Genomic DNA, 13,990 nt, shown 5'->3' on the forward strand with positions numbered 1-13,990 from the left:
TAAAGTCTAAACTATTTTATGAGAATCAAGGGCAAGGAATGATTAATTCACAAGTATTTGCCTATGTGCTGGGTGCCATGCTAAAGATAAAACAAGCAACACAAGGATGGCTGTGTTTTTAACAAAAGGAATGGCAACTGGTTTGACAAGGGAAGGGTGTAGGGCTTGTGGGATAGTAGCAGGAGATGTGGCTGGCAAAGGAGTTTGGGGCCAGATTACAACGGACTTTACATGTCTTGTCAAATGGACTTGATTGAGGGACGGAGTTAGGAGAATTGAGCCTTACCTGAACTAAATTTGCCACTTAACTGGGACAGCCCTGTGGTTGCTAGCCTGAAGGGGTCAAGAGTTAGGAGACAGGAAGCACAGTTACAAGGCCACTGCAATAACTGAATGAAGGACACGCAAAGGGGAGGAAAAGGGGCCAGGTCCAAACATATCTGGGTGTAGCACCCACAGGTTAATAGGATACTACAGATTGGAAGTACAGGAAGTCCTTGAATAACATCAGTTCAGTTCGACACTGTTCCATTATGACGTTGATGAGATGCTACTGTGTTAATTAGCCTGTGGTAAAATTGGTTTCTTTATACATAGTTTCACTTAGTCTCAGAAACTATTCACAATGTTAACGAGGACTTACTGTATGTCGGGGGGGAAAGAAGACATCAAGAATGATGACTGGGTTTTTAACTTGGGTCCATCAGTGGGTAGAGTGGCAATTATCCTACAGAGTTTGTACATAGTGACTCTAATTGCCTGGAGTGATCATTGCTATCTAAAATTAGAAAGTGAGTGGCTGTGTCAGATAGGATTACATGAGAGAGGATAAGAAATGTATGTGAGAGCTACTGCTGAGACCACCACAAAACAGAATCCTTAACTCTCACCTGTCTCCTCATTGCATCTGCATATTTGGGTACTTCTCTTTTTCCAGTCCATAGAATTCAATACTTTTGTGACAAAGAGGGATGTTGGAGTTGATTTTAAAGACATGTTTACATATAAATAGCTATGGCATCTCAGGAAAGGACTTCCTCTGGATAGAAAAGTTTGGGTAGAGAAGTCTGATAAAGGCGCAAGTGAGGGAAAGAAACAGGTAAAATTAGATGCGGGAGTTTATGGTTTTAAAGTAAAGGAGCAAAAACCCAGTAGGTCCCAAGTGAATTGTATTAGTTTGGGCTAAGATACCTTAAGGTGACAGGCACTGTACCTGTATTCGTGCATTCTTTCATTTATCCCCATTTCACAGCATTGAAAACTGAGCCTTTAGGTTAAGCAACTTGCCCAAGGATGCCCAACTAGTACCTTAAGGAAGCCAATTTGAACCTAGCTGGAAGTACTACAGTATAAAGTCTCTCTTCTGTACCAGCCATGACCAAGACATCTTTAATTAAAATTCTCACATCTCATCCTGCAATAAGGTAACTTATGTTGCACAGGCGATGTCAGTCTTGGAGTGTGCAGCTATTGAGTTACCAGGGAAAGGCCTTCCTTATCGCCCTAGGTGGAAAACTGAGCGCCAGGTGGTGGTAGAGATGGCAGCAGCTCCTCAAAGGGTTACACCCTCAATTATGATAAGGTTTCAAATAAGATTCAGGAAGCCAGTCACTTGACCCGGTTCTTGCATTAATATCTAAGTCTTGTCGGTTAATTGTTCCTTTTGTTACTCTTAAGTGGGTAGTGTTACAGAGTGAATTTTTATGCACTCTGAAAACAGCGGTGCTAAACACCAGTTACACCTGCCCCACCAACTAGATAGCAACAACCCTTTGCTTCCCCGGAAGCCCTCGTCCTCCCTCCTTCCCAACCTTCAGACAACCCTTAGGATGCTTCCCTCTCCTAGAGCCACTAGCTTCTGGCCTGAACCCAAGTTTGCGCCCTGTCACCTCCGGACCCCACCCCCCACTCGAGTGTTCGAGCGGCGAGTGTGAGCGCGCCGGTGTGCGAACCACAGACTCACGAGCAGCCGCTTGTTGCTCCCGCTGCCGTGACATGGGGAAGTGAAAATGAAATTGACTTTTCGAGAAATGATGAAAGCCGCGCAGCCTGCCAATGAACAGCGGCGGCGAACTTCCGCACCTCGCGGCGGGGCGGCTCGCCCTCCCTCCGCCTCCACCTCCTGGTTGCACAAGCTTGAAACAAACACTGGGGAGGAAGGGCGGACTGAGGAGGGCGGAGAGTGGAGGCGAGGGAGGGAGCAAAGGAGGGAGGGAGGCAGGCAGGGAGGAGGGCGGGGGGTGGGGGGATTTCCAGCCTCGGCTCTTCGCAGTTTCCTCTCCTTGTTTTGCTTTCGATCTGGACTGTTCTCAGGCAAGCCGGGGAGTAACTTTTAGTTTTGCTCCTGCGATTATTCAACTGACGGGCTTTCATTTCCATTTCATACACCCTAGCAACACTTAAACCTTGCGGAATTGTATTGGTAGCGTGACAAAGCACCCTGAGAGGTAACATTTTTCAAATAATAGTTGTGACTGTGCGTGTGTGTGTTTCTGGAGGGCATGTTTATGAGACCTGGAGGGGCTATGTGTGTGGGTGTCCTGATGTTTTGACACGATGTTTTGCAGACTACGAATGCTGGGGTTCATAAATATTAATACCGATTTTCGGAGGAACAGTAGGCGCTGTTATGGATCATCTGATTTTAGGGGAGACAGGTTCTGCTGCTGTTGCTGCTGCTACTGGGTCCGCTGAGGCTGCGAGGAGGAGGAGGAGGAGGTAGGGAGGGAGGAGGAGGAGGAGGAGGTCGGTGGAGGTTTAATTTCACTTTTGGATTTGCAGATGCAGAAAGGTTGCTCCATGGACACAGACCTGCTCTGTGTGATTCTGCGCCCCAGGTGTTGTGTGTGTGTTCGTGGGGGGTGGTACTGGTCCGCTGGACTCGGGCCTCCTTTTACAACAGAATTACCGTGTACGAGTGTGTGCGTGTGCGTGTTAACAGACGCCGTCGCCTCCAGGTCCGAAGCAGGGGAGCAGGTCCTTCTCGGTGCCCGGCAGCGGCGCCTCGCTGCAGGCAGCCTCCAGTGTAAATAAGCAGGAACCCGCCGGCTGCCCGGCTGCCTGCGCTCTGAGCCCTGGAGGGAGAGGCACCTCCCGCCGCGGTCAAAGGAAACTTGATGGGAGGCCCGGGGCAGTCTCAGGGTTCGCCCGCACGCCGAGCTCGGGGAAGGGTCGGGGGCGTCGGGTGCCAGCGGCCCGAGCGGGCGGCCGGGCGCGGAGCGGGGCTGGGCGCCGGGCCTCGCCGGCGCGCCCGGCTTCCTGGGGGCTGGGCCACCGCTGCCGCCGCTCGGGAGGGACACCGCGCCCTCCTTCCCGCCGGCCAGCGCCCAGCCTGGCCCTGGGGCTTTGTCACTGCACTTGTCCCGGAGCGCGGGGGGCTCGGGTGGTGCGTCCCGGGAGGGCGCCGCGCCTAGCGGTCAACTGCTCGGGCGCGGCCTAGCGCCAGGCGCGTCCGGGTCCCTGCAGGCGCCCCCAGGCCGGCCTCGCGCGCTGGGCCTGACCCGCCTCGGCTACGGAGCGGGCGAGGTGGGGGCGGGGAGCCTCCGGGGACCGAGCGGCGCCCTGCTGGCAGGCTCGGGGGACCAGCGTCCCCCTGGGTAACCTGGGGCACAGGCCGCGGCGGGGTGCGGACGTGAGTGCCCGCCCCGCGCCCTTCGACCCCGTTCTGGGCGCCCGAGTGGCATTCGGCCGCCGGCCGAACATGGTTGGTGCAAAGCCGCGGCCGCCACTTCCTTTCCGCCTAATCGGCGGGGCTCGCCCACCGAGCGCTGCCCGCCGCGGCCAATCGTGGCGCCCGCCAGCCCTCGGCTGCTCTCCGTGCCAGGGCCTGGGGGCCTTTCCAAGTTCGGAGGGCTTCTGGATGTGACTTGTCCCCTTCCCCTGGACGCACCGGTATCTCTCTTTGGCTCTAGGTCTTGGTGCGTTTGCCGCCTTCACCTCCTTGCCCCATTAGAGGGAAGAAGGGAAGGAAGGAGGCTGGCAGCCCGAGCCGGGCGCAATGACAGTATTCCGGGCCAGTCAGTATTCCAGGTGAGGCTCCCAGGTCAGTAGCTGTAAGCAGGACCCTTGTTCATCAGTTGTAAATGTCACCCCTGGGACTGGCTTTAGAGGTTGCCACCTATTAGCGGCTTGGCTTTCACTCGTTTTTTAACCCCATAGTACAGAGTTTGGAACTTGGGGACATTTTACTCGCTCCTTCCGTCTTCAGTCTCCTCCCTCCAGTATGGGTAGTAGGTAGGGCTCCTTGTCCTTGGTTAGGGAATGAGAAAACGCAGAGCCTTTCTATATGAGGATAAATGCTGACATTTGCCTTCTGCCACTGGCCTCCCTGTTGCTGTGACTCGGTCTGCTTTTGATGAATGGCTAGGGAAGGTGGAGGATAGTTACATTTCATGTTGTGGATTTTCAGGAATCAACCAAGGTTGCTGTCAAGCCTGCAGTCATTTATAACTTTTCAGACCGATTTCAAATACCATTGGAACTTAGCAACCTGCAGTTTTTTGGTGCTCCAGGACAGGTGTAGACAGGGGTCTGGAGACAGACGGAGTACCGAAGGTGGATGGTCTTGATGTTAGACAGGTGCACGCTCCCTTACCGGGACCTGGAGGTCATCCCTGTCCCGCTTCATTAGGCACACAGATGCAGGCTTCTCTCGTTTCCTCAGCCCCCCATATTCCTTTTTTTGAGGGGGGAAGGGGAAAATACAAACTTAAAAAATAGTAGAAAAACTTGTCTTGGGAAACTTCAGGAGATAGAATATTTAGAATTTAAACTGGCATTTCTAAGGGGTAACCTTGGAACGAACATCTATTGATTGATGTGGTCAAGTCTGGAATTTCACTGTCATTAGTGAATGATTATAATTTATAACTCAGCCAGTTGTGTAAGAAGTTAGATTTTGGCCTCTTAGATCAAAAAAGTTGTTGTCTGTTATGGTTTGTAACTGCTTCTTAATATTAAAGATTTACATATTGCATTCTCAATGAGTTGTCTTTTCTGTTGACCTTGAAAAGTTAGAGATAAGTCCACATTTCAGGGTTACCTGTAAAAAAGTCATCATAATCAAAAGTAACTGTTGTTAAATTGGAAGCAAATTATGGTGCACAAATGGTTGTGTTAAAGTCCTGATAACTCCACTTTTCTCTTACTCTGCTTTCGGAAGTACTATATTAGGCAAATATTCAATATACAAAACCAGTTAAAAATGTTTAAACTTAGTAGTGGAAAATTTGAAACTTTGGATGTTTAACATTTGATGTTCATTGATACTCTCAGGTTTCCAAGGACATTGTACTTTTATTCTTAGTATTGTTCAAGTGTAAGCTCTGTTGTTTTTAGAGCATTTTCACACAATTTCCTTTTGATAGAGAACAGACCACTGAACTCTAAATAGGGTATCTGGGACGTGGTTCCATTATGTGCTTTATACCAAAAAGGGCTTACACCAAACAAGGGACTTTATTCATTTAATAAATTTCCCTAGAACATTCACTATGCCCCAGACACAGTGCTAGGCTCTGTGTCTTCAACTGTGAACAGGAAGACAACTTCTTTACTCTCTAGGGAGATTGCATTCTAGTTGGGGAGCTGACAGTACACAACTAAATGCAGTAAGTAGCATGTGGGGTTAGTTCTATGGAAGGTAATAATAATACTTAACTGTATATCTGATAAGGTTGCTTTTGGGAATGGATGAAATACTGCGTATGAAAAAAGGTTGTGTAAGTTACAGCCTTACCAATGTATAAGGCATTAACTTTCAGAATTCTACCAGTTTATTACTAATTTCAAAAAGTCAGGAAATCATGACTGTAGATTAAACACTGACTTTACTCCTACAGAATTTTCAGCAAGAAGGGAATTTACTTATATGATACATAATGGTATATATAATGGTAGAATATATAAACATGGTAAGGAATTAAACACGAATAACTATTTTATGTAAAGCATCAAAGTATTTAACAATAAAATATGGCATTGTCAGTGAACATTTTTTCTGTCAGAAGAAAAGTTAGATTGTATATGTGGAGACCAGACAAAAAATCTTCACAAACTCATTGTGCTTTAGTTCGAATCTTTTTCATTATTGCTTTAGACATAATTCATTATCTATTATTACAGGCATGCCCTTACTGATTTAGTGTTTTGCTATAACATCTTCAAAGGGACTCAGTTAACTTGCATTTATTGAATGCTTACTTATCATGTGCCCAGCACTATATACGTAAAAATAACGTGACAATGTATGTGAAAGTAAATATAATAGTTTATATTTATAATGTGACATAGAAGTACACAAACTTGTATATAAAAATAATATAAATTGCTGTGAAATGTGAGTTATTATTAATAATCAAGTCAGTTCTTTTTTCGTCTGTATGGGACACCATGTACCTTCCCATTCAGGTACTGTGTTTCTCTGAAAATAAGACCGGGTCTTATATTAATTTTTGCTCCAAAAAAACACATTAGAGCTTATGTTCAGGGGATGTCATCCTGAAAAATCATGCTAGGGCTTATTTTCCAGGTAGGTCTTATTTTTCAGGGAAGCACAGTAGGAGGACAGGGCTTTCTGCCCAATTTGTGTCCTGCTTTTGGCCTGAGTGTGATGAATATTTACTCAAGGCAGGGTTGAGGAGTGGTCCTCATGGTGGGGGTGGCTGGTGGGAATGGGAGTGAGGAGGTTTGATTAAATCTTGATTTTTCAACAAAGAATGATAAATTATCTATCGGATCCAGGTTTAAACCTGAAGCCAATATTTCATGTAAAATACCAAGGGGAATATACAGGCAGGAAATCAAGCCAAAGGGTCCTGTTGCTGAACTGTAACCTGTCTCCAGGACTCCGCCTGGGCCTCCCAGGATGCTTGCAGCAGGCCCATAGTTGCCAGCATTTTACCTTCAGAGATCGCATTGAAATGATTTCTCCCCTCACCAGCTCTATCTTTTTATACCGTCTCTGAAACACCTGCATTTAGTTAGGAATACTTCATATGCTCATTTTTATTACTCAGAAACACGTAAGTCTTCCTCAGAACTCCTGATTGACTGGAGAGAAATAGCATCATCGAATCTAGTTGATTTAATTCCAGCCAAAGAAGTGATGTTTTAGATAGGCTGGGCAGCTGTGTTTGCGATATGCTCATAGTCCTTCTAGGCTTTCTGAGGCTTTGGAACTAGCCCAGGACCTTCCCACTTCAATCAGTAATTGAGTTCTGCTGGGGATCCAGGGACCTCAGAGTATGAACCATTGTAGTAACCCAGGCAATTATTTTATTAAATGAACAAACATTTTCCCCTTATTTCAGATATTTATTAAATATTTGCTGGCAACCAGCCATGTTCAAGACTCTGTGTAGTGGAGGTACATGAAAACAAGAGTCCAGAGACCTGGACTTGACTTTCAGCTCTTTTATTAACTTTTCCAACCACTTCCCCTTTCTGGACCTTAGTTTTCACGTCTGTAAAATGGGCTTGCATAGTTCTGTCATCTCTGGATGGGATTTATGTGTGTGTCAAAATCACTAAGGGGTGGGAGCTTTTAGAAACCACATGGTAACTTTCAGATCTAAAACCCCTTCCTCTCCTTGACTCTCCTGCCCTAAGGAATCCCCCTTCTAGCTTCCTCTCAGTGAGCCTAGTATTCACTGCTATGTCCTGGATCCCTATCCCTCAGGTGTGTGGGCCAGAGAGCAAAGGTGGAGAACTGCTGAATCAAGGATCTCTTCTCAGAGCCAAATCTTTTTATTTTTTCATTGGCTCAGAGGCTGCGTTATGCAGGAAGGTAAGCAGATGGAATCTGTTATCCATATTTTAGACAAGGCTTTTTGAATAGGGAATCTGGTCACTCGCTATTGGCTCTGCCCATGTTAACATTGCTTGTCCTATAAAAATGGTATTAGTGTTATGGTTTTGAAACTTTGAATTTTCCATGCTGAAGGGGCAAGAAGGACTTTGTGTTATTCGTATGTCTCTTTGTCTAGGAAAGCCATAAAGAGTTACGGGTTTGCTTGTTTTATTTTTTACTGTTTTGGCTCATATCCCCCTTTTACAATTTAATATTTAGCTTCGATAAGCAAGAAGGAACTGGAGTTGAGCAAAAATGTCTCCTTATGTCTCATGCCCTGTGTGCATGTCTTGTAGTCCCATTTTTATGAGAAACAGGAGGCTGTGCGGTTCTTTCTCATGATGGATTCTAAGCATTTTTATCTCAAGGGCAAGGCCAATTTCGTTCAACAGAATATCTTAATTGAGGATTTTGTGTGATAAAAGCTTGCCCAGTTTTCATTAAACAAACATTTTTGAGAGTTAACTACTTGCTATTTTCATAAATAATTTCTTTCAGGTGTACTTAGCAGTCTGTTGCTATCTGTAATAACATTTGATACTTGCACACCTAATGTGATCAAAGGAAAGATGAGTTTGCCATTTAATTTGTTCTTATTGAGCTTATGCATGTCAGGTTTTTGGAGGATCCAAGGAAATACTTGATAGATAGAATATACTGTCTTGGACCCGTAAGTTTCGAATCCGACTGACTTTCTCACTTCATGACGATGTATTGGGTGAGAAAGAACGGCATGCAAATTACTTTATTTTAAGTAGTATCTAACATGTTATTTTTGAAGAGAGCTTGTTTCCCTCTCCTTACCCTGCACTTACCGAAGACAATGAGGAAAATTACAGTGGTGAGGAGATAGTGTCCTCACACCTTGAGCTAGGATGTGAGTGAGTGTGAGTTGTGCACTAAGATTGGGAGGGCACTGAACAGTGACAGTCAGGGGATGAGGTGATGGAAAAACAGAAGAAGGTGGAGTGTAGAATAGCACCTCCTAAATCACGGAGTGGGAGAGAGAGACGAGGGAATCAGGCCGGTCGACTTTTTGTCTTACCACAAATGTTACTGACAGCATTTCGGAGGTGGTGGGAGCGTGTTGGTAGTTAATCGATAGTTTACTCAAGGCCAAGGTGAAATTCTGGAAGGCTCTCCATTTCCAACTCTGGAGTTAGTCCTTTTTATCCTTGGGATGATGAAGTCTCATGGGAAAACTGCTGGGCACCAGCCAACTTGAGACAAGTGAACGGGGCGGGGGTGGGGGGCTCTGAGTGGTTGTCACCGGGCCACGGTGGAAGCCACCTTCGGGGTAGTATTGGAGCTGGAGAGGATGGAGGAATTGATACCATCTGAGGCGTCAGACTCAGTCCACAATTGCCCTTGGAGGCAACCATGGGCCCTGAGAGGAAGGCACGTGTTGATAAAATAGATCAGAAAGATTGTACTCGTTCTCCTAGGACCTCCTCTCTTCTCCGATGCTGGGCTTCCTGCTGCTGTTTTATTTTTGTCAAGTTGTTGGAGGTGACTAGGGAATTAGGAGAATAGAATGAATGGGCCAGTACTGGGTTTCCCTGAAGAATAGATGGCACGAATGAACGCTGAAGGATGAAACGCCATAACTGGGTATTGCAGATTTTGAAACTACCATTCCATGTTGTAGTTGGGATTGTACATTGAAGTTAACTTTCTGGAATTCAATTTGGTGTTACATACTGAAGTCTTAAAAATGTTAAACTCTCTGTTCCAGTAATTCCACTTCTAGGAATTGACCCACATGAAATAACCAGAGATGGGACAAAGGGTTGTGTATAAGGATGTTCATAGAATTAGCTTTTGTTATAGTGAAAACTTGGAAACAACCTAAATACCCAACAATAGGGACACATTTAAATGAATCATGGCACGTCCAGACCCTGAGTGTAGATCAAATTCATGTTTTTGCATTTAATGATGGGACAATGTTTGTGTTATGGGTTATGGGGAGAAAAAGAGGATATTCAACTGTGACCTTAATTTTATTTTAAAAATGTGTGTGTATGTTTATATACATCATTAAAAAAAAACAAGAAACAGAAGAAAACATTTGGATGGTAGGATTGTGAGTATCTGGCTTCCACTTCTCCCCCCCTTGAAACGCTTGTATTTTCTAAATTTAATACAACAGCACAATTACTTTTATAACCAGAAGAATATTCTCAGGACAGCTCTAATGTGTCCACTCTGACGTCACCTCTGGTAAATGTGGGATTGGGACGAGGGAATTGCATGGGCTCAGGAGGACGTGCATGGGCTTGGCCATTCTCGTGCTCTCTCGTCTTTGATGTATAAACCTAGGCCTTAGAATCAGGGCTTTCCCAGCCAGGACCAAGAGAAGCTGCCATCGTCCCATCACAGCTCCTGCTATTTCATGACCCTTAGATTGATGGATCCTCGGTGAGAATGGGCCATGCTGTTTTGTCAAGAACTGTGAAGGGTCTGAGCTATTACCTCATTTCACAGATATGTCCTCTATATATGTGAATACTGCAGACTTGAAGACACCGGCGTAGGAGAAGAGAGTTCTTGACTGATATTTACAACCAAGTCCACAGCCAGAGTGATGTTGGGCTCCATCTCTTTTGAAATGTCCATGGTTAGAGAGCCAGGTCTTCCTGGCCCCTTGGGAACTGAACCTGAGGACCAGGTCCAGGCTGTAACCATTTGGCCTTCTTGAGGAGACACAGAAGTTTGACTACCTTTTTGGATCAGAGCAATTAATGTAGACAGATGGCTACAGATCCAGTTCTTGTGGGGTGTGAAGAGTAAAATGTTTCTCAAGGAAGTGAATGCAGACATTGCCTATCTTTCTATCATATACATTCTCTATATTTACATAGTATACATTCCTGTGCCTCAGGTGGCTAAGATGTATCACAGGATGTATCACTGATGAATCCAGGGAAGTTTTATCCACCCCCAACCCCAACCTGTGTAAGTCTCCTGTTGGAGAATGACTTGTATGACTCAATCAGAGTGTGACTTCTGCCTTTTCATAACTGGAGAAGCCTCTAAATCTGGAATGTTTGCCTGAAAAAAATTGTTTAGAATAGTTCTGATCCCTTTGGAGATATTGGAGACATTTTTGGGTTGTTATGAAACAAGGGTTAGGTATCGCTGTTAGGAGTTGAAAGGCAGAATGCCAAAGCACAGCCAAAGAGAAAAAAAAAAAAAGTATTGATTAGGACGACACTGTCCAGGACATATATAATGTGTACCATATAGAGTTTTAAATTTTCTAGTAGCCATGTTAGAAAAGCAAAAAGAAGTAGGTGAAATTAATTTTAATAATCTTTGATGTTACCCTGTATATCCAAAATGCTACCATTTCGACATGAAATTAATATAAAAACATGAATGAGATCATTAATGTTCCATATTCATACTGAATCTGCAAAAGCCATTGTCTCTCTTCTACGCTGGGTACAGCACATCTTAATTCATCCTGGTCACATTTCCAGTGTGCAGGAGCTGCGTGGGGCAGGTGGCTGTCACGTTAGATGGTGTGGGATTAGGAAATAAAGCAAAGTGTGAAGACACATAATGGGGAAAAGTTGTAACACAGGGACTAAACTTAGAAGGACTGAAGGAAAGCAGTCCTTTTGATTATAACTGCATGCATCTCCATGTGTTTTCACCCACAAACCTTACCTGATCTCTTCAGCCTAAAGTAATAAAATGCTCTGACTTGTTCAGAAGCAACACACTGGACTCACGTGTGCCATTCCTATGACGATTAGTCATGAACATCTTGAATTTTTTCTGGCTTCCCAAACTCTTAGGAAAATTGTTAATTCATTGGATTTTTCCACGTATAGTACCTACATGGCAAGTTATTTGAGAGCTAGGATCGTGTCGGATTTCTTTGCATTCCCAGTAAGAACTAGATAAATATTTGTTGATTTGATTTTCAGCTATAAAGCTAATGTTAGCTGAGAAGGCTGACTTCCAGCTTGGGATGGATGGCACAGCTCTACTTTGTGTTAGAAGCCTTATGGTGTATGTGTTAGGCACATAAATATTGGGATTTGTCACTTTGCATTAGGGCTTCAACTTCCACAGGGTGAAAAATTGTTTGGTTTTTTTCTCTTTTGCACCTAGGACTTTAAAACAATCTTATCAGTCAGTCCATTCCTTTGACATTTAAGTTCCAGTGATACAAATACCTTGTTGCACATATAAATAAGCTATGTTTGCTGATAAACTGGAGATAAACATTTGGGAGCAGCTACTTTCTTGCTGGGCTAGTTAATTATTAACAATAACTTTGTTATTAACAACCACTCAGCCCATTACATATATGCAGTGAAGATTCTTTTGAAATCAAATATAGTATTTTACAGTTGACTTCATTTGTTCTCTTCAACTGTAACTGTTGGGTTGAAGCAACAGACTTACCCACAGAGCCAAGGCAATTTATTTTTACTGACGCCTACCTAAGAACTGCTTAGGTAGCGTTTCTCTGCGAGATTAAATACGACCTTCACTGAATCATGTTAGCAGGGCCAGCAGCTAGAAAAATAAAGACTAAACCAAACCTTCGGCAAAAAAAAGTCCCAGCTGCTCAGTGGGTCAGAGTTTGCCTGATTGCTTTCTTCCAATGAAAACACTGTAGATTAATTATAAGTGAATTCTGGTAGGTTTGGGGATTTGCAACTGACGGAAGAATAGGAAAGTATAATCTCTCTTTAAAATAGTAATCTTGAAGGTAAATCTTTGTTGACTCTTTTCAGGAATGTTGGGATTTTGTTCACATGGAAAAACTTAAATCGTGCACTGTTTAGCTGACCTTGCAGGTTAAGGTCGTCAGGGTAGAATGAGGGTAGAGAATTAGACATGAGGCTATTGTCCGTAGAGGATGCCCTGAATGCGCCCAAGGACAGACACAGGTGGTCCTCTCCCGTTCTTCTCTGTTACTAGAATGAAAGTGGAAACTTGGGGAACCTGGAAGGGCGGCCCCAGAACGGAATATAGATGAACTGCTATTTCCACTTTTGGGTGTTGTCGCACGGGTGATTGGAGAAGTCAGGGTGAATTTAAAATATTATCAGAGGATTTGCCTCTCTTACAGGTGCTTTTAATGCATTAAGGCTTTTTTTTCTTTTCTTCGAAGGCAGGTTGCAATTTGGGAGATGGGGTAGAGAAGGTCATTGAGCTGGAACAGTGGACTTTTGACCACTGAGTCAGTCAGTCATTGATTTAACAAGTATTTACTCAGTGCTAACTATCTGTAGAGGGAGGTATTCAAAGGTAAGAAAGTAATCACGTTGGATTTGAGTTAGCTAGGTAGAGGATCTGCATTCCTTAGCGTTAGGAGCCTAATGTATATGGCTCGATAAAACAAAATTAAGCAATTGGGTAAATAAGACCACAGTTCCAGCAGTGATTTTAGATATCCATGAACTCCTTCTAGGGTTCTTCCACAGGCCACATAGGGTTGTCTCAGGTTGTAGGGGAAACAGCAGTGCTAATATGACAAATTCTTGGCCAACTGTATACATTTTCTTTTCTCAACGTCAGATTCTTAATAAATTATGTAATAGGCGTAAAACAACATATTGTTTTATTGTTGCTGTTTTTCTCTAATTTTTCCATGGTTAGTTTGGCATCCGGCATTCAACTGTCGGCTGGTGTCTTTTGTCATTTAGGAACACCATGTGGGTAAGTCCTAATAGTTACCTGTTTTCCTTTCTCCCGGGGTAGACCCTGTACCTAGCAGTGCTGCTAATAAAGGCCGTGCTACTGCTCCAAATCCCTCCCCGGAGGGTGGTGCTGGGAGAGTCTAGCCTCTGTATGTCCAGTGAGATGACATCACCACGAGGGGGAAATTGGCCCTTATTTAATTTTGAAAATCCATCATTCTCTCTCTCTCCGTCTCCCTCTCCCTCTCCCTCTGTGCATGTGTATGTGTTTGGCCAGTGAGTACTTCAGGTTGCCTGGAATTAAAGCATAATTATCCATAACAGGACTGAAGGAAACAGTGGCAACAAGTAGTGAATTCCCAAACGTATGAACACATGTCTAGTTCTTTTTTTAAATTGTGGTAAAAGTTACATAACATACAGTTTACCATTGTAATCATCTTTTAAGTTTACAACCCAGTGGCATTAAGTGCGT

The 13,990-nt window shown here is 44.3% G+C and overlaps 1 protein-coding gene across 2 annotated transcripts in view; it reads left to right on the forward strand.

Moving 5' to 3' along the window:
• The first annotated feature begins 2,251 nt into the window (after positions 1 to 2,251).
• Positions 2,252 to 13,990, forward strand: part of IRF2 (interferon regulatory factor 2) — a 75,345-nt gene continuing 63,606 nt past the window's right edge. The window contains exon 1 of one of the 2 annotated variants that reach the window (XM_033104233.1): positions 2,252 to 2,447. The gene's annotated coding sequence lies outside the window, so the exon portion shown is untranslated. Of the gene's footprint in view, positions 2,448 to 3,764; positions 4,030 to 13,990 lie in introns of those variants that run through there. The other variant, XM_033104235.1, reaches the window with a different exon arrangement.

This window comes from Rhinolophus ferrumequinum, chromosome 4 (genome assembly GCF_004115265.2).
Source record: "Rhinolophus ferrumequinum isolate MPI-CBG mRhiFer1 chromosome 4, mRhiFer1_v1.p, whole genome shotgun sequence".
Taxonomy (NCBI): Eukaryota; Metazoa; Chordata; class Mammalia; order Chiroptera; family Rhinolophidae; genus Rhinolophus; species Rhinolophus ferrumequinum.